The sequence below is a fragment of the Zingiber officinale genome, chromosome 6B (assembly GCF_018446385.1).
Source record: "Zingiber officinale cultivar Zhangliang chromosome 6B, Zo_v1.1, whole genome shotgun sequence".
In the NCBI taxonomy this organism is placed as follows: domain Eukaryota; kingdom Viridiplantae; phylum Streptophyta; class Magnoliopsida; order Zingiberales; family Zingiberaceae; genus Zingiber; species Zingiber officinale.
The window spans coordinates 62387649-62415349 of NC_055996.1; positions in this window are offsets into that span (position 1 = coordinate 62387649).

The following is a 27701-nucleotide window of genomic DNA, read 5'->3' on the forward strand; positions in this document are numbered from 1 at the left end:
GAATTTGCCATGTCACAAACAACTATGTTAAGAGAATAAGAACCATATGGCATGTAAAATACTCTAGGATTAATGTCAAGCAATCTTCTTTGTACACCTTGATTTTTACCTTTCATTTTAGATCCATTATCATAACTATTGACAATACAATTCACACACATATTATTAATGATAGCATATGGTATATATAAATACCATTACAAGTGAAAATAGGAAAATACATAAATTAGGAAAATAATAAGTATTTTCTAATAATAATTATTCTCTAATAACTAGGAAACAAATAACTATTTTCTAATAATAATTATTCCCTAATAACTAGGAAACAAATAATTATTTACTTATAATAATTATTTCCTAATACACCCTCTCAAGATGGTGTTCCAGAAATGACACCAATCATGCTGCAAATAGCAAACAACTGAGGTTGAGAAACTGACTTTGTAAGTGCATCAGCCAACTGATCCTCAGCGGGAATATGAGTAACTCGTAGTTCGGAGGCTTGCACCAGATCACAAACAAAGTGATAGTCAATAGTCAAATACTTCATCCGAGAGTGAAAAATAGGATTAGCTGAAAAATACATGACACCCAAATTATCAATAGAAAACACAGCAGGCGTGGTAACCGGAAGAAGCAGATCTGATAAAAGTGACTTAATCCATTGGATCTCAGTTGCTGCAAAGGCAATGGCACGATATTCAGCCTCAGTCGAAGAGCGTGCAACCATGCGTTGTTTGGTAGATTTCCAGAAAACTGGATTAGCACCTAGAAAAATAATAAATGCACCCATAGAACACCGATCATCTAGATCTTCTGCCCAGTCTATATCGAAGAAACCATGAAGAGTAAAAGGTGTATCCACAAGAAGACAAATGTTAAGATCCCTAGTACCATTGATATACCGAAGTAGATGCTTCACATCACCCCAATGCGTCTCTGAAGGAGCATGCATAAATTGTGAAAGCTTGTTGTCCGCAAAGGAAATATCAGGATGAGTCATACGGAGATGTTGTAAGCCTCCAACCACTTGTCGAAACTTAGTTGCATCAAAAGATGAATACCCATCATGCAAAGTAAGACGAGAGCCAGCAACAACAGGAGTGGAGGTCGGCTTGGAGTCAAGCATGTTGTGTTTGGAGAGAAGATCAGTGACATACTTTTGCTGAGACAAGAGAAGACCATTTGAGGTTGGGGGAGCTTCAATACCTCAGAAGAGGGAAAGAGCCCCAAGATCCTTAATCATAAATTTTGCATGAAGTTTACATACTATGACGTCAACAGAAGAAGCACATCACTCCCTGTAATGATTAGATCATCAACATATATAAGGAAATAGATAACAGTATCATCCCGACAATAAACAAATAAGGAGGTGTCAGCTCGGGATGCGATAAAGCCAAGAGAGACCAAGAAAGCGTAAAGCTCCAAATACCAGGCCCGCGGAGCCTGCTTCATGCCATAAAGTGCCTTATGCAAACGACACACATGATCCGGAAACTTAGCACTGTGTATACCCAAAGGTTGCGCCATATAAACCTCCTTTGCAAGATGACCATTAAGAAACGCATTGTTTACATCAAGTTAGCGAAGACACCGCCTCTGATTCATAGCCAGACTAAGAACAATGTGAATTGTTATTGGATTAATAACAGGGCTTAATGTATCATGCAAGTCAACACCACGGCGCTAATGAAAATCCTTGGCAACAAGGCGAGCCTTATACCGATCAATTAAGCCATCAGAATTACACTTAATGCGAAACATCCACTTATTACCCACAAGATTTTGATCTGGCGAAGGTGGGACAAGAGTCCAAGTATGATTACGAAGAAGAGCATCATACTCTTCATGCATGGCCTATACCCAATTCAGATTTTTGAGCACCTACATGACAGAGGAGGGTTCACAAGGTTGTGGAAGACTAGTATGAAGAAGATACTTTGGATTGGGTTTGAAGATGGTATTTTTGAAGTGAGTTTGCATGGGATGTTGGTTTAGAGAAGTGAGAGGGGGAGAAAGAGTTGGTGAGCTAGAGGGTTGGTTGCTACCAGGCAGCGTGGACGACCCAACAACAAGAGGTGATGATGCCGGAGATGATGGCGGCAATGATGACAACGGTGAAGAAGTCACTTGCGGATGGCTACGATTAGTGGCAGGTTGAGGCATCGGTGTTGGAGGGTCCTACGAGAGAACTGGTACAGTAGAGAGCTCAGAGTCAATGTCTACTATTATGAAATCAAAGGAGGAGGTGATGGCAAATGGAAAAACATGCTCCACAAACTTAACATGACGAGATACAAAGACTCTTTTGAGAGCTACATCATAGCACAGGAAGGCACTCTGGCTGAGAGAATAGCCAAGGATGTTGACTTGGGATCAAGCTTGTGGTGAGAGTAGGGGCGCAACCATGGAAAACATAGACACCCGAAAACTTGAAACTTAGAAAGAGTAGGAACGATGGTTAACAATTTTTCAAAAGAGGACATATGGGAGAGACCGACCTTAGGTATGCGGTTAATCAAATAGACTGCCGCAACAAAGGCATAAGGCCAGAAAGTGAGTGGAATAGATGCTCTGTGCAATAAAGTGAGACCAGTTTCGACTATATGGCGATGATGACGTTCAGAGTATCCATTGTGTTCATGAGTGTGGAGGAGTGGTAAGATGACTAATACCATGAGTAGTGAGAAAGGAGCGAAGCGCTAAGAATTCATCTCCATTGTCAGTAAATAGTATTTTGATAGTCATTGAGAATCAATTTTCAACAAGAGTTTTGAATACAATAAAGATAGAGTATACATCCGATTTATTGCGTAAAGGATAAATCCATATATACTTTGTAAAATGATCAACAAAGATAATATAATATTTGAGTTCATCAAAAGATGATATAGGAGATGTCCAAAGATCAGAAAAGATAATATTTAAAGGAGCACGAGACGAAATACTAGATTTATGAAAGGGAAATTTATGACTTTTATTAATATTACACGAAGTGTATGAAAAATTAGACAAAGTATTCGCAGGAAACGAAAGACCCAAAGATAAAAAAACGCTGCAAAATATCTAATGACGGATGACCTAAACGGCTATCTATAAGGAAATAGATGATGAGATAGACATAGAAAAGGTAGAAGGCGATGATAGCGTAGACATAAATTTTGGCCAGTAATAGACACCATCTCTATGGACCCCGCTGACCAATGTCGCTCCCGTACGACGATTCAACACTTGAAAATAGGAATCAAAGAAAAGAAATGTAACAAGATTAGTAGTGTAAAGTGCTACGACAGAAATCAAATTTTTTTACATAGATGACACAAATAAAACATTGGAGAAAACTAAAGGAAAAGATGGAGTAGAGAAAGAGAAAGAACCAAGTGTGTGTAATAGGTAGTCTAGAACCATCACCAATGACGACGTTATCATTCCTAGAGTAAGGCTCATGTAACGAGAGAGTAGCGAGATCAGTGGTGACATGATAAGAGGCTCCAGAGTCAGCCAACCATTCCCGAGAATCAGATGAAGGTGTATAATGAACGGCAGTGTGCGCAAACGGCGCACTATACGTGAAACGCGGAGCACGTGAAGGAGCCGGCGGAAGCATAGCAAGCATCGAGGCAGTCATATAACCGCACTGGCGGGCAGAGTGACCTTGGACACCACAAATCTGACAGTGCCCAAGATAATGATTGGGATTGGATACAGCTGGATGTGCAGGAGGATGCGCAAACGGTCCAGAGTAGACATGCGTGGCTGATGGAATATAGGTGAAACTTGTTGATGACCACCATGATAGTTTGAATACTGATTATGAGAATTCCCTGTTGGAGCCACAAGAGCGGTCATTGGCATCGAAGATGGAGATTGCGGTGAGACTTTTAACTGGGCTTCATAGCTGAGAAGCTGCTCGAATAACTCATCAAAGGTAATAGGGACATTATGAACTTGTAGAGCATGTGAGATATTGCAGTAATCTTGGCTAAGACCATTCAGGACATGAATAGAGAGCTCATCAAAGTCAACTTTGACATTCATAAGTGCAAGAGCGTCAATATTTCTTTTGATGTCCTGCATATAATCAGCGTAGACCTGTTATCCTATTGAGGGTTGGCAAGATTTTGACAATGAGTCATAATCCTGCCACGTGAGGGAGCGGCGTAAGTTCTCTCCAGCATCTGCCATGCATCTTTAGATGAAGTTGATGAAGAAATAAATTGCACAAGAGTAGGAGACATCGAACCTATAATAGTGTTAAGGAGAAGTTGATCCTGGCGGAGCCAAAGAATATGATCAGGATTCACCTGAGGGAGCGTGGCATCTGTAAGCGTTATCTGCATAGGGGGCAAGGACGTGAGCCATCAACAAAACCCAGTAAGTCATATCCGAATAGAAGAGACGTGAACTACAAGCGCCAGGTTGAATAATTGGAGGTGGTGAGTTTCAACGGTGCCTGAGCATTGACGTTGAGAACCACAAGAGAATCAGGAGTATTTGTAAGAGATAGCTGGCGGGTGATGTCGTCAGCGGTAGTCATTGTAGAAAGCAGCTGGTAGGTATTGTGAAGAAAAGAAAGAAAGAAAGAAAGAGAAGAAAAAAAAAGTTGTTGTTAAGCTTAGAGCTCTGATACCATATTGACAATAGAATTCACACACACATATTATTAATGATAACATATAGTATATATAAATACCATTACAAGTGAAAATAGGAAAATACATAAATTAGGAAAACAATAAGTATTTCCTAATAATAATTATTCTCTAATAACTAGGAAACAAATAAATATTTTCTAATAATAATTATTCCATAATAACTAGGAAACAAATAACTATTTACTTATAATAATTATTTCCTAATAATAGCCTTGCCCTCTCACATTATCAATATCAAGTTCTAAAGATTGTAAAACAAATTTCAAGTTATTGAAAAGACCTAAACCAGTTGTATCTTCTACATTTATAAATTCTAAGAAATTCTCTTCTATTTTAATTGGAGTCTCTGAAACATCTAGACATCTTAATATGAGAGTAATTTGTTCTTTGTAACTTGCATCCGGTGTACAATCAAGAATTACTAAAAAAAATATTTTACCTTTTTTACTTTTTTAATTATTACATTCCTAACTTTGGAGGTTAAAATAGATATTAACTCGTTTTGAATTTTATAACTAAGATAATGATAATGAATCTTTTTATCTTGAATGAGTCGAAAATGTTCTTGCATTATTGGATCAAAATCTGTAATCATTTCAAGTAGACCCAAAAAATTACCATTAACATCTTCATAAATTTTATCATGTGTACCACGAAATGCCAAATTATGTATAATAAGACATTTGACAACAACAACTATTCTTAGCATAATGTGTTTCCATATTTTGTATCCCTTTTAATTTATTCTTGTATTTCCTTATCAATTGTCAATATTTTCTTTAATCTCATTTGTAGTTCAACAAAAGCTCTTAGATTAGTGAGGTGTTCGACACTATTTTCATGTTGTTTAAGTTTGTCACATAAATATTTCTAGTCATTAACTCCTCTTACTAAATTACTTTTGGTGTGTATTACTTTAAACAACTTACAACAAATACAAAATACTTTGTCCAACTCCTTCGAGTACACTAACCATTTTTTATCACGAGTCTCATCATTTGGTAACATTTGAATATAGTAAATATGAGAAAAGTGTCAATATTCTTTATCTAAAGGAAATTTGAGAATATCTTTTCTTTTAGAACATCTTTCCACAAGTAAATCTCTCATTTTTATATCAAGAGTATCCTAAACTCTTGGATCAAATATATTCAAATCATATTTAGGTGTCGAACATTGATATTTGTTTGTCTGCTCAGCATCACAACACTTATCAATATCTTTAATTTTGTCAATTTCAATTTCATTCAAATCATTAAAATCTGTATTCTCTTCGTTCTCATTTTTTACAAATTTCTCATTCTCATCACTTTCATTTCTCACAAATTCTTCATTTTTATCATTCTTGTTTTCAACAAAATCTTCGTTTACATTTGATTCATTAGTTAAAATATGAACTAAGTCTTTCGTTATGTTATGTGATTCTTTACCAAAATATTTATTTAATGAACCTCTTAAACTTTGGGCTATCTCTTTGTCTTTTTTTTGTTGTTCTTTTTGATATTCAAAGAATTGTTTTATGATAATAGATAATTATGAACAAAAAATAATAAACAAAGAACAATAAAACTTAATATGGAGAATTTTCTTTTGATTCGAAATCCACTTATATAAGACTTTACATAGATAGCCTGCAAGTTTATAAAAAAACACAATTCAATTGTTTAGGAGTTAAGACCTTATTCGTAATTAAAAATAGTAGTAAAATAAGGTTCCAAAAAAGATAACACTGAAGTCAACTAAATTTTCATAGTTAGATTGCTATATTATATTATTTTCTATTGGATTTTAACCAATAATTATGAAAGAAGTATTCTAACCACTTAGTGAAGTTAACTAGGTTATTTATTAAAATAATATCCATCATTTTAGAAATTATAAATAGAATAAGATTTTCAAGCAATACTAATTTCTTTATATTAAGCTTTAATACAATAAAAAAATATTAGAGAGCTATTGTCAAATTATGAAACGTGCATATACCTTAATATGAAATTGTCTCTATATTCAAATGTCTATAACAAGTATAATAACTTCTAATAATTGGGCGTATATACTCTCACAAAAAATCATCAATTCATTCCTAAGGATTATAACTCCTAACGAAACATTCCACCAAAAATTATCTTGTAATTGAGAGTATATACTTGATTCATTTGATACATATTATAATTGAGAGTTATAAGACCCTGATTGCAACATGTGATTCAATTCGTTCCTATCCCTAATGTCTAGAAGTTTTCTAGGAATAACTCTTTATTTGAGTCATTTGCCCTAATCATCAATCCCTAAACTCACCATACTAGGTTGTTATAAGCCTATACACGTTCATTTATTTGCTAATGAACCACACACCAATAACAGACATCCTACTTTGATACAAAATTGTGCACATTGAATTCACCAAGTTGATGTATTGTTTGTTTTTTTTATTGACATCTATTACCATTGTTCTCACAATTATGTTTAATGACTAAAATTGACTATGTGGGAGCACAAGCCACAAGCCTTATCTTTAATTCAAAGTTGTATAGTTTGATCAAAATAGAAGAGATCAAAATAGCAAAGCAAAAAATGATGACCTTTTAGGGTTACAGAAGCGTGAAGTAACAAGGTACGCTTGCCTTTGAGAAAGCCAGAGAGGCCCATCGTCATCACAGTGAGGGAGGGGAGGCACGACGAGGAGGGCTTCGGTGCCTTTGAGAGAGCTAGAGAAGACTCATAGTCATTGCAGCGAGAGAGGGAAGGCACGATGAGGAGGGCTTCGGCGAGGAGAATCACGAGGGCACGGCGAGGAAAATCAGTGCTTTAGCAAGAAGAATCGGACGTTCGGCAAAGGATTCGACGAGCTTCGAAAAAATGTTTATATAAAAAACTTAAGAAAAAAAACGCTAACATATATATAAGCTTTTTTTGGGGTCCCAAGGTTTTTTGGGCCCCGGTAGCCCTAGCCCAGGCCGACTATGAGAAGAGACCCCACCTCTTCATTATTTGATGCCTTTTAATTCTAGTGGCCAGAGCTTTTAAGATGACTTTTGACCGTTGTGACTCTTTCGATGTGAACAGGTGTCACTTTTGGGTGCCAACAGTTGTGACTTTTCTCTCCATCGTCATAGCTCTAAACAAGTTTTTAAATTTTTAATATATCATATCAATATTATATCAAAAGTATAAAAACATATTACCTTTTTTATTATAATTTTTTTTTAATAATTTGTTTGAACCCTACATCATCAAATCACAGATATTTATTTACCGGTTTTTCATTTAATATCTCAATGGCCCCGCTCACATTCCTAATTTTGAGAGAAAAGAGCCGTTTTAAAATTTCATTACTGTTTTAAAAATAAAAACCTCAAACCTCATATATCCATAATAGTTCAAATATTTTTATTTAATTTTTTAGTTTCACAAACCCCTCCAAAAATTTTACATTGCATATACCCTAATAGGAGATGGACCTCTGTATTTATAACCACTAGCTCTTAATACATTCAAAACGTCTCTTTACCTTTTATATCAGATCTGGCTATCTTCCGACTCAGAGGAGTTCTCATTTAACTCATTTATGAACTCAACCAAGTGACCCTAAGTAACATCCAGTCTTTCACCAAGTATACCCTAGTAGGTCAATTGATCGTAAATGTTACTGAGCTCCCTGAAAGAACTCTGACTTCTTTTGGAGCACACTCGACTCCATTTAAATACTTTCTTGGACATAATTTATTCAAAACGCCATTATTTAAGTTAGGAAAATGGCATGTATAATTACTTTGATCAAGTCAGAATGACTCTAGTGGATTTTAGATTGACCAAGCCAACATTTCTAATCCCTGGATCATCATATGTGCAAGCTAAACCACACTATGCTGGTAGAATTTTAGCTTCTCCTCAACTTTCATTTTATGAGTGAACTTTTGCAACATCAATCCGTCAAATCATTACACTTATCTTAAGCATCCCTCATAATCCGTCTCTAAATTATATAAAGAACGATAAATCATAGAGTAAGCTTATACCTAATCACAAGTATAAATACCACCTTAGTAATACATTTTAATAATATAAAATTTTTTATGGTCATCATCATCATCTCCATAGGGTTTTCTCAATCTATACAAATAAATACCAAGATATATTGGTATACGGAGATAGGTTAGACTTTTACAGTAGTCTCTCTCTAGTTTTATGCACTTTTGTAAGCGTTTTCATTGTGATTCGTAGTTGAGTACTTAAGTGTTGGAAATGAGAATGGAATAAAGATGTGGAGAAGAAGAGACTCTATTATATATGAGTTTTTAGTCTCACATTGGGAGTCTCTTGGCTTGATTGTTGGTTTAAATTATGACAGTGCATTGATGTTGTGGATATATGCATGGGGAGAAGCTCTCTCTCATGCGTGAGTGTGCAGGGGGTACAAATCCAGGGTCTGGATTTGCACTTAACCAAGTTGACTTGTGTGTGAGCACAATCTATGCGCGTTGAATGACGGACCGGTGGAGGCAAGATTTGTCCAAACGAATAAACCAATGTTTTGCCACGATTTTTGCTGCTCATGTGAAACTGATGAATTAATTTCAATTAATTTTATCCAATTAAACTACCGACAATTAATGACAATAAATGGTCATTAGTTCATTCAATTGAAACTATTCAATTAATGGTAATAAATGGTCATTAATTGATCCAATTGAAACTCTCAGTAATTAATGGCAATAAATCACCATTAATTGGTCATTTATTATAGTCAAAGGTTAAGCCCCTATATAAGGAGTTTAATCTTGAACAGAAAAATATAGAGTGAGAGGAAGAGCAGGAAGAGAACTTCTGTTCACACGTATTTTCTCACAAAAACTCTCTCAGTCATGCATCCATTTGGATGAACTACTCGTGAAAGCACTTAGGTGCATTCTCAGTTCGCCACGAATAACCAGTGCTTGGTTGTATGTGTGTGTAGTTTTGCCATTGTATTATGGGAAACAGACAGCCCGAAAGAACCTCAAAGCACAGCTGGAGGTGTGGCAAATTTGTTTCAAGGAAACTATATTGGGTGCAAGCCTCGACATCTTACTCGGCAAATTCGCTTCTCGACTCAACGATCGACTCTTGATTATACTACGCACCACATTGACTCCATGACTCGGACCACCGGAAGCTTGGAAGAACCAGCCCCTCTGGTAGCCTACGATTATCTGTTCAAGTCATCTCAACATATAAGTTATAATTGATTTTCTATAATTTGAATTTAGTTAATTCCCTAAAATCTCAAGAAGATTGTCCAACAATTTTGAAATAGATTCGGTTTTGTTGAGATGACCACAGAAACGAGTGTTGAGGTGCAATAGACTCAACAAATGAAGGTTGCCTTCGCCCCGATTGGAACTGTGCCAATCAACCACAGCGAAAGGCTAGAGAAGTTCACTAGATTAAACTTCAAGAGGTGGCAGCAGAAGATACTTTTCTACTTGATCACACTTAATCTAGCTCAGTTATTAACCGAGGACCCTCCCAAGCATGCTGAGGATGGTGATGTTCATACCATCGGTACAATGGAGGCATGGACTTATTCTAAGTTCCTATGCCAAAATGACATCCTCAACTGCTTTGCCGACTCGCTGTACACTGTGTATAGCACGAAGAGAACAACTAAGGAGCTATGAGAGTCTTTGGATAAGAAGTACAAGACGGAGGATGTGGGGGCCAAGAAATTTATTGTGGGCCGATTCCTAGACTCTAAGATGGTGATCAGCTAAGTCTAGGAGCTTCAAGTGATCTTACACAAAATTCACTCAGAAGGGATGATTCTGAGTAAAATCTTCCAAGTAGCTGCTATCATTGAGAAGCTGCCTTCCAACTGAAAGGACTTTAAGAACTACCTAAAGCACAAGCAGAAGGAGATGAATGTTGAAGAACTCATGGTTAGACTTTGAATTTAACAAGACAACAAGAGTACAGACAAGAAATTATTCTCTTGGGCTATTATGAAAGCCAACATGGTCGAGCATGGTATAAGCTTGAAATGAAAGAACTGCACTCTAAAGGAGATGATGAACACTCTTCTATTAAGTTCTGGACTGCTAGAGTTCATGTGGGGGGAAGCTATGTTAATAGATAATTATCTTTTAAATAAGGTCCCCCAAAAGAAAATAGATAAGAGCTCTTATGAGTTGTGGAATGGAAGATAACTGTTCTATAAATATTTATGAATGTGGGGGGTGTCTTGTTAAATTTTGGTGTCTGATTTAAAAATAATTAAGATAGTATAAAAGACTGTTGATTGTATATTTATTGGATATGCACATAACAACAGTACGTATCAATTTTTTGTGTACGAGTCACAAATACCAAATATACACAAGAACACGATAATAGAATCGAGAAATACCTTATTCTTTGAACATGCGTTTCCGTATAAGACATGAAAGGATGTTAACTCCTCAAAATGGGCAAATGAAATACAAGAAGAAGATTATGAGGAACTAGTCAAGATTGAGCTTATGCAGAGTAAAAGAGCTCGGGTGGAAAAATCCTATGGAATGAATTTTATCACTTTCACATTGGAAAGTGAGCCCCATAGTTACTCAGAAGCAGTAAACTCTTCTGATAGAGCTGTTAGTTAGAGCCCTAGAGCCAATCATTTGATTATTGTTGTATGGAATCATTGTATCATATTTCTTATGTATATAAAGGCATTTGTTTATGGTTATTATGCTTACTTGTATTGGTGCCAAGTAACTAAGTATAATAGCGTCCTTGAGTAGAAGGTTCTTACCTATATCAATCGATTGGTTGAATCAATAGTGAGATGATATAGGGAACACTACTCTTAATCATTCCAAGTCAAGCATTAACATTCAGGGACAATGTTAATGCGACGAGACTAGCATGTAGGTCAACTCGATGACTTGATCTCACAAGTCATGGATATGGAGATATCAAGTTGACACATGAGTATGCATTGGAGAATGTATACTGAATGACCCGCCATGAGAAAGTATCATGGATCATTATATGAGTGTCATATACTTTCTCATGTGGCTATTAGTATGACTATTAGTCCTTGGACCTAAAATCACCATGTTTCCCTACATAAGGAGTTACATACTTTGGCTTCGTCAAACGTCACCCGTAACTGGGTGGACTATAAAGGCGATTACTGGGTATGTAACAAATTATGCGGAGGGATGTGAGTGATGTAGATGAGATCTATCCCTCCTATATGACGGGAGTGACATCATTATTCTTGATAGAGTGAGACCACTAAGTGCATGGTCATGCCCAAATTAGTCAATATGAGATGTTGAGCTCATTTGATTGAGTGAGTCTACTTGGAGTTCAAGATTTAGATTGATTAGAGGATGACACGGTTTATGCCTCACATTGATCAATCTAGATGTCTAGGATAGAAGGTCATTGTCATATATTGTAAGAGTCACAATTAGTAGTCATAAGGTGATGTTGGATCTCAACATTCTTGTAACTTGGGTAGTAATGATGTGTTGCTAGATACGCTCATTACTTATGCTTCTAAAAGGGTTTAGGAGCATTGCCAACGTTACAAGAACCTATAGGGTCACACACAAAGGGAAATTAGATGGAGATTAGGTTCATTTGATGAACCAAGAGAATTAGGTTCATGTGATGAACCAAATTGGATTAAGAGTAATCCAAAGTAAACTAATTGAGTTGGACTCAATTTGGTTCATGTGTTAAATGAGTCTAATTTGGACTTAGACTCATTGAGCCAATTTAATTCAATGAATAGACATTCATTAAATTAAAATTGAATTGAACCAATGGTTAGATTTGATCAACCATGGGAGAGAAGTGGTTAAGTTTGACTTGACTTGAGAGGAAGATGAAAGGTCAAGTTTGACTTGACCATTGCCACCTCATTTGTGAGTTATCATTAAGTGGGCCAATGATGATGTTCCACATCATCATGGTTGGCTTATGTGTGTGCCACATCATGAGGGAGATCAAGAGTTGTGACTCTTGATATCCCATGGAGGTATATAACCTCATTTCAATGTGGTCGGCCACTTGATGTCATTGTGGGAGTTTCATTTTGTGTGGGTAACCTCCTTCTTCTTCCTCTCTACCTTTCTTTTCTCCCTCTCCTCCACCATTGCTGATCCTCTAAGGTTGCTAGCACATCTCTAGAGGTTCTCTCCATCGATTTGTTCGTGTGGATACACTTAGAGGGTTGTACACTTGACAACCTTGGACGAGCTGGATACGCGAAGGGCTTCGCTACAAAGGTATAAGTCTCTTCCTTGTAGATCTAGTGTAGATCTAGGCAAGAAAACATGTACACGAAGTTTTTATGAAATTTTATAACTTCGCACGGATCCGGTGGCATGGGATTCGGGGTTTCCGCAACGTAAAAAGCGATTTTTGCGGCCCGAAAAACCCAACAGTGGTATCAGAGCCACGTGCCAAGCGTGTACGTGTTTTATTTGTATTTTTATGAAAAATATCAGTTCTATAACTTTCTGTAAATTTATGTTTTTTATGTATTTTATGGGTATTTTTCTCGTAGAAGCGAAGCAACAAGTGTTTGAACACTTTTAGGCTTCGACTATCGAGAAACACCTTCCGAATCGGCAAGGTCTCGCCCAAAATATTTTGGGACAGTGGGCTAAGGCGCTGTAGGATCGCTTAGGAACACTCGCGATGGTTATATCGCGAGTAGGGGTGCTGCCCCTAACCCCGCAAGGGGCTTCGTTCCGCGATTGTGCCTGAAAATCGCTAATTGGGACCACTAGGAAGTTGCGATTCATAAAATCGTAAAAATATTATAAAAATTACATAAATTTATGAAAATCACATAATTTAGAATTATGTATCATTTTGTGATGGTCATGGACCAAAGAACCCAATTTGATTGGAAATATGTGTTGTAATTCATAATATGGTCTGCGCGCCATTTGGTGTATTTGTGCGTGTTGTACTTGATTCGCAACCTGCACGTCGTGCCCTTCTATTTATGTTCCTGTTGTAAAATAGTTTTTAGACTCGAATGTAACTTGAGTTTCACCTTTTGTAATGTACAAAATTGGAGCGGTGGAAGGTCCACTCGAGACGGAGTTACGAGGAGGGTGCGAGCAACACATGACGGTCAAAGGGAGGTGCTTGAGGAAGCTATTGATCCTAGGTTGACCAACCGATCTTCTCATTGGCTTGAGAAGATCGTAGGAGGGCCATGACTAATCACAAAATTTAATTAATTACTTGTGTGTGTGTATGTGATGCATGCTAGATTAGTAATTAATTAGTGTCTTAACGATTAGATTAGATCTAAATCGTGCACATGATCCACCTCCATGATTAGATTAGATCTAAATCGCATATATGATACACATCGTCGATTAGATTAGATCTCAGTCGCGTCAACTCGAAATGCCTACCATGCCATGATACCCATCACTACCTCGATCACATGTTATTGTTGAATCTGCCAAAGTAGAGCAACGCATATTATCTTAGTAGGGTGCGGAGGGACAATCTTGGTCCCGCCTATCAACGCATGGGTGAGTACAACTCAATTAGATTGAGTAACTAGTTAACTCAATTGGATCGAGTTTAACTATAGGCATTTTTCAATGGTTGGTGATAGGTCAAAATCACATTTATATTAATTCTTGGGTGATTTAGCCAAAGCTAACTCAAGTTTTAATATATATGCGGATCTTGATCCTATAAACAAGAGTTGCATAGAGATGTAATTGGTAATTAGTTACCTACCGATCATACTAAGTTTTGGGCGATTTAGCCAAAGCTAACTCAAGGCATAGTATGATGTGGATCTTGTCCCACTTGAATTATAGAATTCAGTGGGAGCATCATTTAATTAAATGCCTAATTAGATGATTAATTGGAATATGATATTTATTTTTCTGCATTTTTCTATTGTAGATTACCATGTCGTCAAACACGAACTCCTTCTCCCTACGTTCTGTCCTCGATAAGGACAAGCTCAATGGAGCTAACTTCCTGCACTGGTATAGAAATCTGAGAATTGTTCTCACTCAGGAAAGAAAACTGTACGTCCTGGAGCAGCCCATTCCTGAGGCACCTCCTGCCACTGCCACACGAGCTGATTGTGATGCTTACAAGAAGCATCAAGATGACGCATTAGATGTGTCATTTCTTATGCTCGCGACCATGAAATCTGAGCTTCAGAAGCAACACGAGTTGATGAGCGCTTATGATATGGTTGAACATCTTCGTCAACTATATCAAGAACAAGCGAGGCACGAGAGATTCGAGATCTCTAAGGCACTGTTTCAGTGTAAGATGCAAGATGGGACTCCCGTAGGCCCATATGTACTCAAAATGATTGGGTACATAGAAAACCTATAGAAGTTGGGATTCCCGCTTGGCTAAGAGCTGGCCACTGACCTGATCTTGCAATCCTTGCCAGATAGCTATAGTCAATTCGTTCTAAATTATAACATGAACGAAATTGACAAGCCACTGCCCAAGCTACTTAGCATGTTGAGAACTACTGAGCTCAACCTTAAAAAGGTTAAGCCCAACTCTATTCTGATGGTTCAGAAACACAAGGGCAAGGGCAAGCCTAAAGGTAAGGGAAAGTCCCAAGCCAAGGGTAAAGGCAAGGCATTGAAACCCAAAGGAGGGGTTGCCAAGGATGCTACCTGCTTCCACTGCGATCAGACCGGGCACTGGAAGAGGAACTGTAAAGTGTACCTGGAAGATCTTAAGAAGAAGAGAAGTGAGACTTCCACTTCAGGTATATATGTTATAGAAGTTAATCTATCTATTTCTTCATCATGGGTATTAGATATCGGATGTGCTTCTCACATTTGTACCAATGTGCAGGCGTTGAGAAATAGCAGGGCATTGACGAAGGGCGAGGTGGACCTACGCGTAGGCAATGGAGCACAGGTTGCTGCTGTTGCTGTAGGAACTTATTCTCTATCTCTGCCATCTAGGCTTGTACTAGAATTGGATGATTGTTGTTATGTGCCTGCTTTGACTAAGAACATTATATCAGTTTCTTGTTTAGACAAGAAAGGCTTTTCATTTATAATAAAGAATAAATGTTGTTCAGTTTATTTAAATGATATGTTCTATTGTAGTGCACCTTTGATGAACGGACTCTACATTCTAGACCTTGAAACCCCTATCTATAACATAAGTACCAAAAGGTTCAAGTCAAATGAGATGAACCAAACCTATATCTGGCACTGTCGCTTAGGTCATATAAATGACAAACGCTTATCCCAACTCCATAAAGATGGTTTGTTGGACTCATTTGATTTTGAATCTTATGAGACATGCAAGTCATGCCTACTGGGCAAGATGACCAAGACTCCCTTTAGTGGACACAGTGAGAGAGCGACTGACTTGTTAGGACTTATACATAGTGATGTATAAGATGGTTTGTTGGACTCATTTGATTTTGAATCTTATGAGACATGCGAGTCATGCCTACTTGGCAAGATGACCAAGACTCCCTTTAGTGGACACAGCAAGAGAGCGACTGACTTGTTAGGACTTATACATAGTGATGTATGTGGACCTTTCAATGTCACTGCTAGGAGTGGTTATAGGTACTTCATTACATTTACTGATGATTTCAGTAGATATGGTTATGTGTATATGATGATACATAAGTCAGAATCCTTTGAAAAGTTCAAGGAATTCAAGAATGAAGTACAAAACCAGCTTGGCAAGAGTATTAAGATACTTCAATCAGATCGAGGTGGAGAATACCTTAGCCATGAGTTTCGTGACTATCTAGCTGAGTGTGAGATCCTATTCCAACTCACTCCTCCTGGAACACCACAGTGGAATGGTGTATTCGAAAGGAGGAATCGTACCTTATTAGATATGGACGGTCTATGATGAGTCACACAGATCTTCCTATGTATCTTTGGGGCTATGCTCTAGACACAGCAGCCTTCATTCTCAACCGAGTTCCATCTAAGGCTGTAATAAAGACACCATATAGGATATATACTGGGAGAGATGCCCAGGTGTCTTTTATGAGGATTTGGAGTTGTGAGGCTTACGTTCGATGTCAATTCTCGGACAAATTGGGACCCAAATCCGATAAGTGCTATTTTATTAGATATCCCAAGGAAACAAAGGGATATTACTTCTACATTCCCAGTCAACACAAGATAGTTATGGATAAGACTGGGGTATTTCTAGAAAGGGATTTTGTTTCTAGAAAAACTAGTGGGAGTACGTTCGATCTTGAAGAAGTTCACGATGTGAACCATAGCACTGAAGCCTCGATGGAAGTTGAACTGGAACCATAAAGTGTTGTGGATGTTGTTGTTCCACAAGGAGTTGAGGAACAACAACCAGTTCAAGTAGACCTACCTCTTCACAGGTCTGATAGGGTACGTCGTCAGCCTAAGAGATATTCATTTCTCTTGTCTGACCATGATGACGTTGTGCTCATTGAGGATGGGCCTACCTCCTATCAGGAAGCTGTGATGAGACCAGATTCTGAGAAATGGCTAGAGGCCATGAGATCCGAGATGGAATCCATGTACACTAACCAAGTATGGACTTTGGTTGATACTCTTGAAAGGGTCAAACCCATTGGGTGTAAGTGGGTCTTTAAGAGAAAGACTGACATGGATGGACTTATTTATAAGAGTCGCTTGGTAGCTAAAGGTTTTAAGTAAATTCATGGTATTGACTATGATGAAACCTTTTCTCCTGTAGCGATGTTTAAATCCATTCGGATCATGCTTGCTATTGCAGGGTACCACGATTATGAGATCTGGCAGATGGATGTCAAAACCGCGTTTCTGAATGGAAACCTGCTCGAGGATGTGTACATGACACAACCTGAGGGTTTTGTAGATCCACAGCATACTAGTAGAGTATGCAAGCTACATAGGTCCATTTATGGACTAAAGCAAGCTTCTCGGAGCTGGAATCTTCGATTTGATGATGCAATCAAATAGTTTGGTTTCATCAAGAATGAAGATGAACCTTGTGTCTACAAGAAGGTTGTTGGGAGTACAGTTGTCTTCCTTATATTGTATGTGGATGACATACTACTCATTGGGAAAGACATCCCTTTGCTGCAGTCTATCAAGATTTGGCTAGGGACTTGTTTCTCAATGAAGGACTTAGGTGAAGCATCCCGCATTCTAGGCATACAGATCTATAGAGATAGATCTAAGAGATTGCTTGGCCTAAGTCAGAGTACATACATTGACAAGGTACTACTACGGTTTGCCATGCAGAACTCCAAGAAGGGATTTCTGCCGATGTCACATGGTGTGAGTCTTTCGAAGACTCAAGGTCCCTCTTCTAGAGAGGAGAGAGACCGCATGGATCAGATCCCTTATGCTTCAGCCATAGAATCTATCATGTATGTCATGCTATGTACTCGTCCTGATGTCTCGTATGCTTTGAGCATGACGAGCAGATACCAGTCAGATCCAGGTGAAAGTCACTAGATAGCGGTCAATAATATTCTTAAGTACTTGAGAAGGACTAAAGAATATTTCTTGATATATGGAGGCGATGATGAGCTAGCTGTAAAGGGTTACAGTGATGCTAGCTTCCAAACTGACCAGGATGATTATCGATCGCAGTCTGGGTTAGTGTTTTGCATAAATGGTGGTGTTGTGAGCTGGAAGAGTTCAAAGCAGGACACAGTTGTTGATTCTACAACAGAAGCCAAGTATATTGCTGCATCAGAAGCGGCAAACGAGGTAGTTTGGATCCGCAAGTTTATTACTGAGCTTGGGGTGGTTCCTAGCATAGCTGATCCGATTGAGCTCTATTGTGACAACAATGGAGCAATTGCACAGACTAAGGAACCTCGCTCACACCAGCGGACCAAACACATACTACGGCGCTTCCATCTCATTCGAGAGATTATCGATAGAGGAGATGTGAAGATTTGCAAAGTACCCACTGAGACTAACATCGCAGGTCCCTTGACCAAGGTTTTGGCACAGAGAAAGCATGATGGTCACACTAGGTCATTAGGCCTTAGAGCCTATACTGATTGGCACTAGTGCTAGTGGGAGATTGTTAGTTAGAGCTCTAGAGTCAATCATTTGATGATTGTTATATGGACTCATTGTATCATATTTCTTATGTATATAAAGGCATTTGTTTATGGTTATTATGCTTACTTGTATTGGTGCCAAATAACTAAGTATAATAGCGTCCTTGAGTAGAAGGTTCTTACCTATATCAATCGATTGGTTGAATCGATAGTGAGATGATATAGGGAACACTACTCTTAATCATTCCTAGTCAAGCATTAACATTCAGGGACAATGTTAATGCGACGAGACTAGCATGTAGGTCAACTCAGTGACTTGATCTCACATGTCATGGATATGGAAATATCAAGTTGACACATGGGTATACATTGGAGAATGTATACTGAATGACCCGCCATGAGAAAATATCATGAATCGTTATATCAGTGTCATATACTTTCTCATGTGGCTATTAGTATGACTATTAGTCCTTGGACGTGAAGTCACCATGGTTCCCTACATAAGGTGTTACATACTTTGACTTCGTCAAACGTCACCTGTAACTGGCTGGACTATAAAGGTGATTACTGGGTATGTAACAAATTATGCGGAGGGATGTGAGTGATGTAGATGGGATCTATCCCTCCTATATGACGGGAGTGACATCATTATTCTTGATAGAGTGAGACCACTAAGTGCATGGCCATGCCCAAATGAGTCAATATGAGATGTTGAGCTCATTTGATTGAGTGAGTCTACTTGGAGTTCAAGATTTAGATTGATTAGAGGATGACATGGTCTATGCCTCACATTGATCAATCTAGATGTCTAGGATAGAAGGACATTGTCATATATTGTGAAGAGTCACAATTAGTAGTAACAAGGTGATACCGCTCATTACTTATGCTTCTAAAAGGGTTTAGGAGCATTGCCAACGTTACAAGTGTTGGAACCCCAAGGTTGGTTTTGGTGTGATCAACAAGTTAAGTTAGGTTCTGTTGTTTTCTTACCTTGTGTCTAAGTGTGCAGGAGCTTAGGAGCACAGGTACTCGAGCGGAAGACGCAGCTAGCGAGAAGGATGGCACGCGGTGCGTCCGAGGGACGAGGCGCTGTGGAAGAGTACACCGGCGGACGAGAAGGAAGCGCGCGGTGGTTCCGAGGGACGAAAGCCGGAGCGGAAGATTGCTCGGGGAGCAAGAGACGCAGCTAGCGAGAAGGTCGACGACCGAGGGACGAAGACTGCGGATGAGTACGCTGGCGGACGAGAAGGAAACACGCGGCAATTCTGAGGGACGAGAAGCCGGAGGGAAGCACGCTTGAGAAGACCGGAAGTTGGGTTCGGGTGAGCCCTTTTCCGGAAGGCAGAGATCACCCAAACGAGCGGATCCGGAGCGGAAGAACCGGACTGAACCAGAGAAGCGGTCCCGGATGAAAAAGTCAACTGTGTTGACTTTCGGGGTCCGGGGCGCCCGGAACTGACCGGGGCGCCCGGACCCCTCCGGGGCGCCCGGAACCCTTCCGGGCGCCCGGAACAGTAATTTTGACCAGATCGAGAATTATCTCGATCTGAACGTTGGGGGATAAATTTTATCCCCCCAGGGCGCCCGGAACCTTTCCAGGCGCCCCGACCAAGGCTATAAATATAGCCTTGGTCCAGAAGCTTTTCATCAGTTCAGAAATTGTAAACAACACTTGTGTGCTTCCACTGTTTAGATTAGCTTCTGTCTTTCTGTGCTTACACTGCTGTAAACGAGGCTTCTCCGCCTGAAGGAGCTCTTAGTGCGATCTTCATCCTTGGATTAACAACCTCCCCGGTTGTAACCAAGTCAAATTTGGTGCCTCGTTTTTATGCCTTATTTTCTGTTTAATCTATTTTTTATGTGTTAGCTTAATCGTACGAGAAAGGGTTGTGTTTGATTTTTCAGGGCTATTCAACCCCCCTTCTACCCGGCCGCATCGGTCCAACAAGTGGTATCAGAGCCGAGGCGCTTCAGGAGGACTAACCGCCGAACGAAGCAACAAGATGGCCGGATCCAACATCCACGCACCAAAATTCGAAGGGGACTTCGCTAGCTGGAAAAAGCGAATGGAGGTATTTCTTGAAACAGATTATGATTTATTACTAACAATGGAATTTGGCTATGAAGCACCAGAGGGCAAAGCAAGAAATCAATGGTCAAAGAAGGAGCAGGCTGACCACGTGGCAAACAAGAAAGCAGAATTTCATCTGCTAAGTGTACTTCCAACACAAGAAGTCAATCGAGTCGGTACCTACAACTCGGCAAAGGAGCTTTGGGAGAAATTCCTTGAGTTACACGAAGGAACATCCGAAGCCAAACTTGCAAGACGGGATTTACTTCGTAACCAACTTACAAACCTCCGATTTGAAGAAGGTGAAACAATTGCACATCTACACTCGAGGATTCAGGAACTCATCACCAGACTTACGAATCTCGGAGAAGAGGTAAGTAACCGAGATTCGCTAAGGTATGCCCTAAATTCCTTTCCTAGAAACTCAAAATGGGCATCACTAGTAGATGCCTTTTACATTTCAAAAGATCTAGAAAAAATTTCATTAGACGAATTCTTTTCAACTTTTGAAGTGCATGAGTCAAGATGTGCAGGTCCGAAGGAGCCCAAGAATAATGTCGCCCTTAAAGCTTCGAGAGACGAACCTGAGTCAGAATCTTCTCTCGACGACGAGGAAATGGTAATGATGGTAAGACGATTTAAAAATATTTGTAAATCTAGGAAATCTAATCATCTGCAGGGAAGAAAGAAAAGAACCATCTGCTGCTACCATTGCGATGAAGAAGGGTACGTCAAGGACAATTGCCCTAAACTGAAGAACAACGGGAAGGACAAGGGTAAGAAGCCTATCCAAAATCGCAAGGCCCTAAAAGCGACGTGGGACGATACGTCGTCGGAATCAGAAGTCAAGGAGTTCTCCGGGATCGCGTTAATGGCGAGTCATCAAGACGACGACTGCGAATCAAGCTCTTCCGAAATGAGCATCGAAAGCATCAATGAAGGGGGAGCCACGTCCGAAGAGAGCAGCAGTTCAGGGGGAGAAACCGACAACGAGATCGACAAGGTAAGTGAGGTACGATCTCTTCCTCCTAATAAAATGTTTAAATTCATTAAAATTTTAACAAAAGATTGCTGCAAATTAGAAAATGAAAATAAAGATTTAAAAGCAATATTAGCTACATCTTGTCCGTTAGAAATGCTAGATAAATCAAATTTAGAAAATGAAAAATTAAAATTAGAAATTCAAAATTTAAAAATTCAAGTAGAAAACTTGAAAAACTCTGCTTGCTCATCTAATTTTAGAAGGTTCAATAATTTGAATTGGTATTATAGATATCACCAGGGACAAATTAAAAATATCTCTAGAAAATATGTCCCTAAAAACTTTTTAGTTAATCCAGTAGGCTGGAACCTATATTGGGTTCCTAAATCATGCTTAAATTAATTTTAAAAGTAAAATTAGCGCTTTAAGTGAGAAAATTAAATAAATAATTTCTTTATGAGGCTTTGTCTAAGGAAGTGGTTGTTGCTCCAATAACCAAGAAGGCCTAGTGCCTCGCCACGACCTGGAAGCCAAAATATTGAAATAAATGTTTAATTAACTTACTAATGAAGCATTAATACAAGAATTAATTAGTGCTTGAAAAAGGTTATTCAAAACATTTTATTTCAATTTACCTACTTAGAATTTTTTTTTAAGTCATTTAAAAAAAAAATTACTTAAAAATGTAAGTTAGGATTTTTTTTTAATTTTATTTATATACTTAGAAATATTCTCAAAAAGTTATTTTTTTCTAAGTTAAGAACTTTTTTCTTGAAACTAGAAATCTCAGCTTTAATTACTTAGAAAATTTTTCTAAATTTCTTAAAAACTTAGATTTTTTTTAGAAATATTTTTTCTAAGTCTTTAACCCTTAGATTATTTTTCTTGGAACCCCATTTTTTTTGTGATCAAAGGGGGAGAAGGGAAAGTATAAGTCTAGGGGGAGGTAGATAGATTTAATTTTTTTTTCTATCTTTTTGCACTTAAATTGTAATTTAAGTTAATTTACTTAATTCAATTTTATGTCTATTTTAACCCTAGCTTAACTTGGGTTGATCACACCAAAAAGGGGGAGATTGTTGGAACCCCAAGGTTGGTTTTGGTGTGATCAACAAGTTAAGTTAGGTTCTGTTGTTTTCTTACCTTGTGTCTAAGTGTGCAGGAGCTTAGGAGCACAGGTACTCGAGCGGAAGACGCAGCTAGCGAGAAGGACGGCACGCGGTGCGTCCGAGGGACGAGGCGCTGCGGAAGAGTACACCGTCGGACGAGAAGGAAGCCGGAGCGGAAGATTGCTCGGGGAGCAAGAGACGCAGCTAGCGAGAAGGTCGACGACCGAGGGACGAAGACTGCGGATGAGTACGTTGGCGGACGAGAATGAAACACGCGGTAATTCCGAGGGACGAGAAGCCGGAGGGAAGCACGCTCGAGAAGACCGGAAGTTGGGTTCGGGTGAGCCCTTTTCCGGAAGGAAGAACCGGACCGAAGCGGGACTGAACCAGAGAAGCGGTCCCGGATGAAAAAGTCAACTGTGTTGACTTTCGGGGTCCGGGGCGCCCGGAACTGACCGGGGCGCCCGGACCCCTCCGGGGCACCCGGAACCCTTCTGGGCGCCTGAAACAGTAATTTTGACCAGATCGAGAATTATCTCGATCTGAACGTTGGGGGATAAATTTTATCCCCTCAGGGCGCCCGGAACCTTTCCAGGAGCCCCGACCAAGGCTATAAATATAGCCTTGGTCCAGAAGCTTTTCATCAGTTCAGAAATTGTAAACAACACTTGTGTGCTTCCACTGTTTAGATTAGCTTCTGTCTTTCTGTGCTTACACTGCTGTAAACGAGGCTTCTCCGCCTGAAGGAGCTCTTAGTGCGATCTTCATCCTTGGATTAATAACCTCCCCGGTTGTAACCAAGTCAAATTTGGTGCCTCGTTTTTATGCCTTATTTTCTGTTTAATCTATTTTTTATGTGTTAGCTTAATCGTACGAGAAAGGGTTGTGTTTGATTTTTCAGGGCTATTCAACCCCCCCTTCTACCCGGCCGCATCGGTCCAACAACAAGAACCTATATGGTCACACACAAAGGGAAATTTGATGGAGATTAGGTTTATTTGATGAACCAAGAGGATTAGGTTCATGTGATGAACCAAATTAGATTAAGAGTAATCCAAAGTAAACTAATTGAGTTGGACTCAATTTGGTTCATGTGTTAAATGAGTCTAATTTAGACTTAGACTCATTGAGCCAATTTAATTCAATGAATAGACATTCATTAAATTAAAATTGACTTGAACCAATGGTTAGATTTGATCAACCATGGGAGAGAAGTGGTCAAGTTTGACTTGACTTGAGAGGAAGATGAAAGGTCAAGTTTGACTTGACCATTGCCACCTCATTTGTGAGTTGGCATTAAGTGGGTCAATGATGATGTTCCATACCATCAAGGTTGGCTTATGTGTGTGCCACATCATGAGGGAGATCAAGAGTTGTGACTCTTGATATCCCATGGAGGTATATAACCTCATTTCAATGTGGCCGACCACTTGATGTCATTGTGGGAGTTTCATTTTGTGTGGGTAACCTCCTTCTTCTTCCTCTCTACCTTTCTTTTCTCCCTCTCCTCCACCATTGCTGATCCTCTAAGGTTGCTAGCACATCTTTAGAGGTTCTCTCCATCGATTTGTTCGTGTGGATACACATAGAGGGTTGTACACTTGACAACCTTGAGATCCGGCGAACCTTGGACGAGCGGGATACGCGAAGGGCTTCGCTACAAAGGTATAAGTCTCTTCCTTGTAGATCTAGGCTAGAAAACATGTACACGAAGTTTTTTATGAAATTTTATAACTTCGCACGGATCCGGTGGCATGAGATTCGGGGTTTTCGTAATGCAAAAAGCGGTTTTTGCGGCCCGAAAAACCCAATAGGAGCTCATTGGAGAGAGGTAATTACATTTGAGATAGAATCTATCTTCCAAAATCACACTTGGAAAGTTATAAATCCTTCTTCGGGAAGTAAACCACTAGGTTGTAAGTGGATCTTCAAAAAGACAATGAAGTCAGATGACACAATTAATAAGTATAAAGCCAGATTGGTAATCAAAGGATATCGACAATGAGAAGGCCTTGATTACTTTGATACATATTCTCTGATGTTGAGAATAACTTCTATTAAAGTTTTGTCGAATATTGTCGCTTTATGGAATATAGAAATACATCAGATGGATGTAAAGACAGCCTTTCTAAACGAGGATTTAAAAGAGGAAATCTACATGGAGTAGTCGAAGGATTTTCTATGCTAGGACAGAAAAATAAGGTTTGTAGATTGGTGAAGTCATTATATGGCTTGAAACAAGCACCCAAGCAATGGAATGAGAAATTTGACAATGCCATAAAGGAATGTGGATTCAAAATCAATGAGTGTGATAAATGTGTCTATATAAAAGCCATAAAGAATGACTATGTCATCTTGTTCATATATTTAAATGACATACTTATCATTAAGAGTATTGATAAGATAATCAAATCCGCTAAATATATGTTGAACTCAAGATTTGGCATAAAAGACATGGGCCTAGCTGATCTGATTCTAGGAACCAAAATTCTTAGAACAACAAAAAAACTTATTCTTAGTCAGTCCCATTGCTCGGATAAGATTTTTGAGAAATTCATCAAGGATAATACTGCATTGGCATGAATGTCAATAGATATGAGTCAACATCTATCAAAAAATCAAGATAAAAGTATCTTTCAGATAGAGTACTCTCGAGTGATTGGAAGTCTGATGTACTTGATGAGTTATACATGACCAGACTTGGCCTATGCAATAAGTAAATTGAGTAGATACACGAGTAATTCCAGTGTTGAGCACTGGAAAGGGATAACAAGAGTACTGAGGTATTTGAGGTATACTCGTGAATATGGACTACACTATATGAGATATCTTGCTATAATTGAAGGATACAGCGATGCGAGTTGGATATCTAACATAAAAGACTCTAAGTCTACGAGTGGATATGTATTCACTCTGGGAGATACAACCATTTCATGAAAATCTTCTAATCAAATCGTAATAAGCATATCAATGATAGAATCTGAGTTTGTAGCTCTTGACAAATGTGATCAAGAGGTTGAAGGGCTATGATAATTCTTAAAAGATATTCTGAGATGATTGAAACTTGTGCTAGCAATTTGCATACATTGTCATAGTCAATCAGCAATTGGTCGGGCATAGAGTCATCTGTATAATGGTAAGTCTAAATATATATGTTATAGACATAATGATGTACAGATATAAGCATTCTTGAGTCCAGGATGTATCCTATGCATCTCACACCATTCTAAGTTTTTCAAGCACAATCAAGGTAAGCCTAGGTGTTTGTGAGATGGTCTGGCTGAATTCTAGGGGTACATGATTTCTAAGGTAGAGCCTAGGCTAAGTCCAAATTTGAAAATCTAGTAAAATTGGAATTTTGAAAGCATTATTTTTCCTAGTTTTTCAAAATATAATTTTAAACTTAAGCAGATTTGAAGATCAATAGAAATTTTAAAGTTAGATTGTAGGAAATTTGAAAATAAGATCTATTCTACCCAACACATTCCTATTTGTGCAGAGTTAAATAAATAAAACTGGTAAGCATAAAATAAGTAGAGTTCTCTAACACTAGTACAACCAGAGTAGAAAATGGAGATGTCTATGTAATATCCAAGATACATGATAGTGTCAAAAAGCAGGATCATCAGCTGGAGGATCGTCAGCTGGAGGTGGTGCAAGGGGCTACTCGGGTGCAGGCTCAGGCTGTCCCTGGCGACGTATCTCACCCCGGAGAGAAGTGAATCCTGCAGCTATCTCGGATCGTTGAGATCGGAGGAAGCGATGGCTATTTAGCACAACCCGTCGCGTTTGAATGGACTGGATCTCGAGCCGAGCGAGTTTGTCCTCGACGAAAAGTGGTACCGAAGTCGAAGGTCCGGCTGATGTGGAAGACCTGGCAGAGGTGGAAGGTAACGGATCTGCGAAAAACGCCTCTGCTAGGAAGTCGGGCCACTCCTCTCCCTCGCCCGGTGCATCCTCGGCTTCTGGAGCGATAGGAGCAGCGGCTGGCTGTGGCCGACCCTTCCAGGCCAGATTCCCCTTAGCGGTGACCTCTATACTGGCTAATCGAAGACTACGTTGCCCTAACTCATCGTATAGTGTAAGTGGGATGAGTGTCCCTATGGCCGTGTCTATCCTAGAGATGGAGAAAATCTTAGTCAAGATATGACAGTAGGGCATGTGGACTACTCCAGACGTGACTGTACTAGATGCATGTATAATGTTATGGAACATATGCAATGCAATGTCTATATCTAGGCGCTGACTTAGGGCGTACAAAAAGAATGAGTGAGAGGATCGCATCTTCGTGACGTCACGAGATGTGATTGACAAAATGCATGCTGTCAGGACTCTGTACATAACGTAGTCCTGAACCCTAAGAAGAGTTGACCTAAACTCAGTCAGGCCAAATGGTCTCTCCTCCCTGAAAAAGTGCAAATAGATGGTGTCTAATGTGATATGAGAGTAAGGATCACCAAATGGTAGATCTCTACCTGTGTAGCATAGGAATGTACATGTAGACTCCCTAAGCTCTAAAGTTGTACGAATCAGGGAGGGGGTAAACTGGATGTCAGTTCCACCAACTCTGGTGGAATACGTACTATCATCAACCTTTTCGAGGTTGTGATAGAACTATGCACACAAGTCCTAGTTTACTGTATTGTTGCAGTAAACCAGTTTCCCTAATTGATAGTAATCTATCATTTGGACTGCGGGGTGACAGAACTGGGTAAAAAATATCCTACCTACATACCTAGGTTTAATAGACTCAAATGTAAACCTAGCAAAATCTGCCCTATGCTGCTCTGAGGGGAACCTAGGATCCGTAGAAGGGGTCCTGGCCGGTGTAGGATTAACAATGTGATGTTTCCTATTTTAAACAATA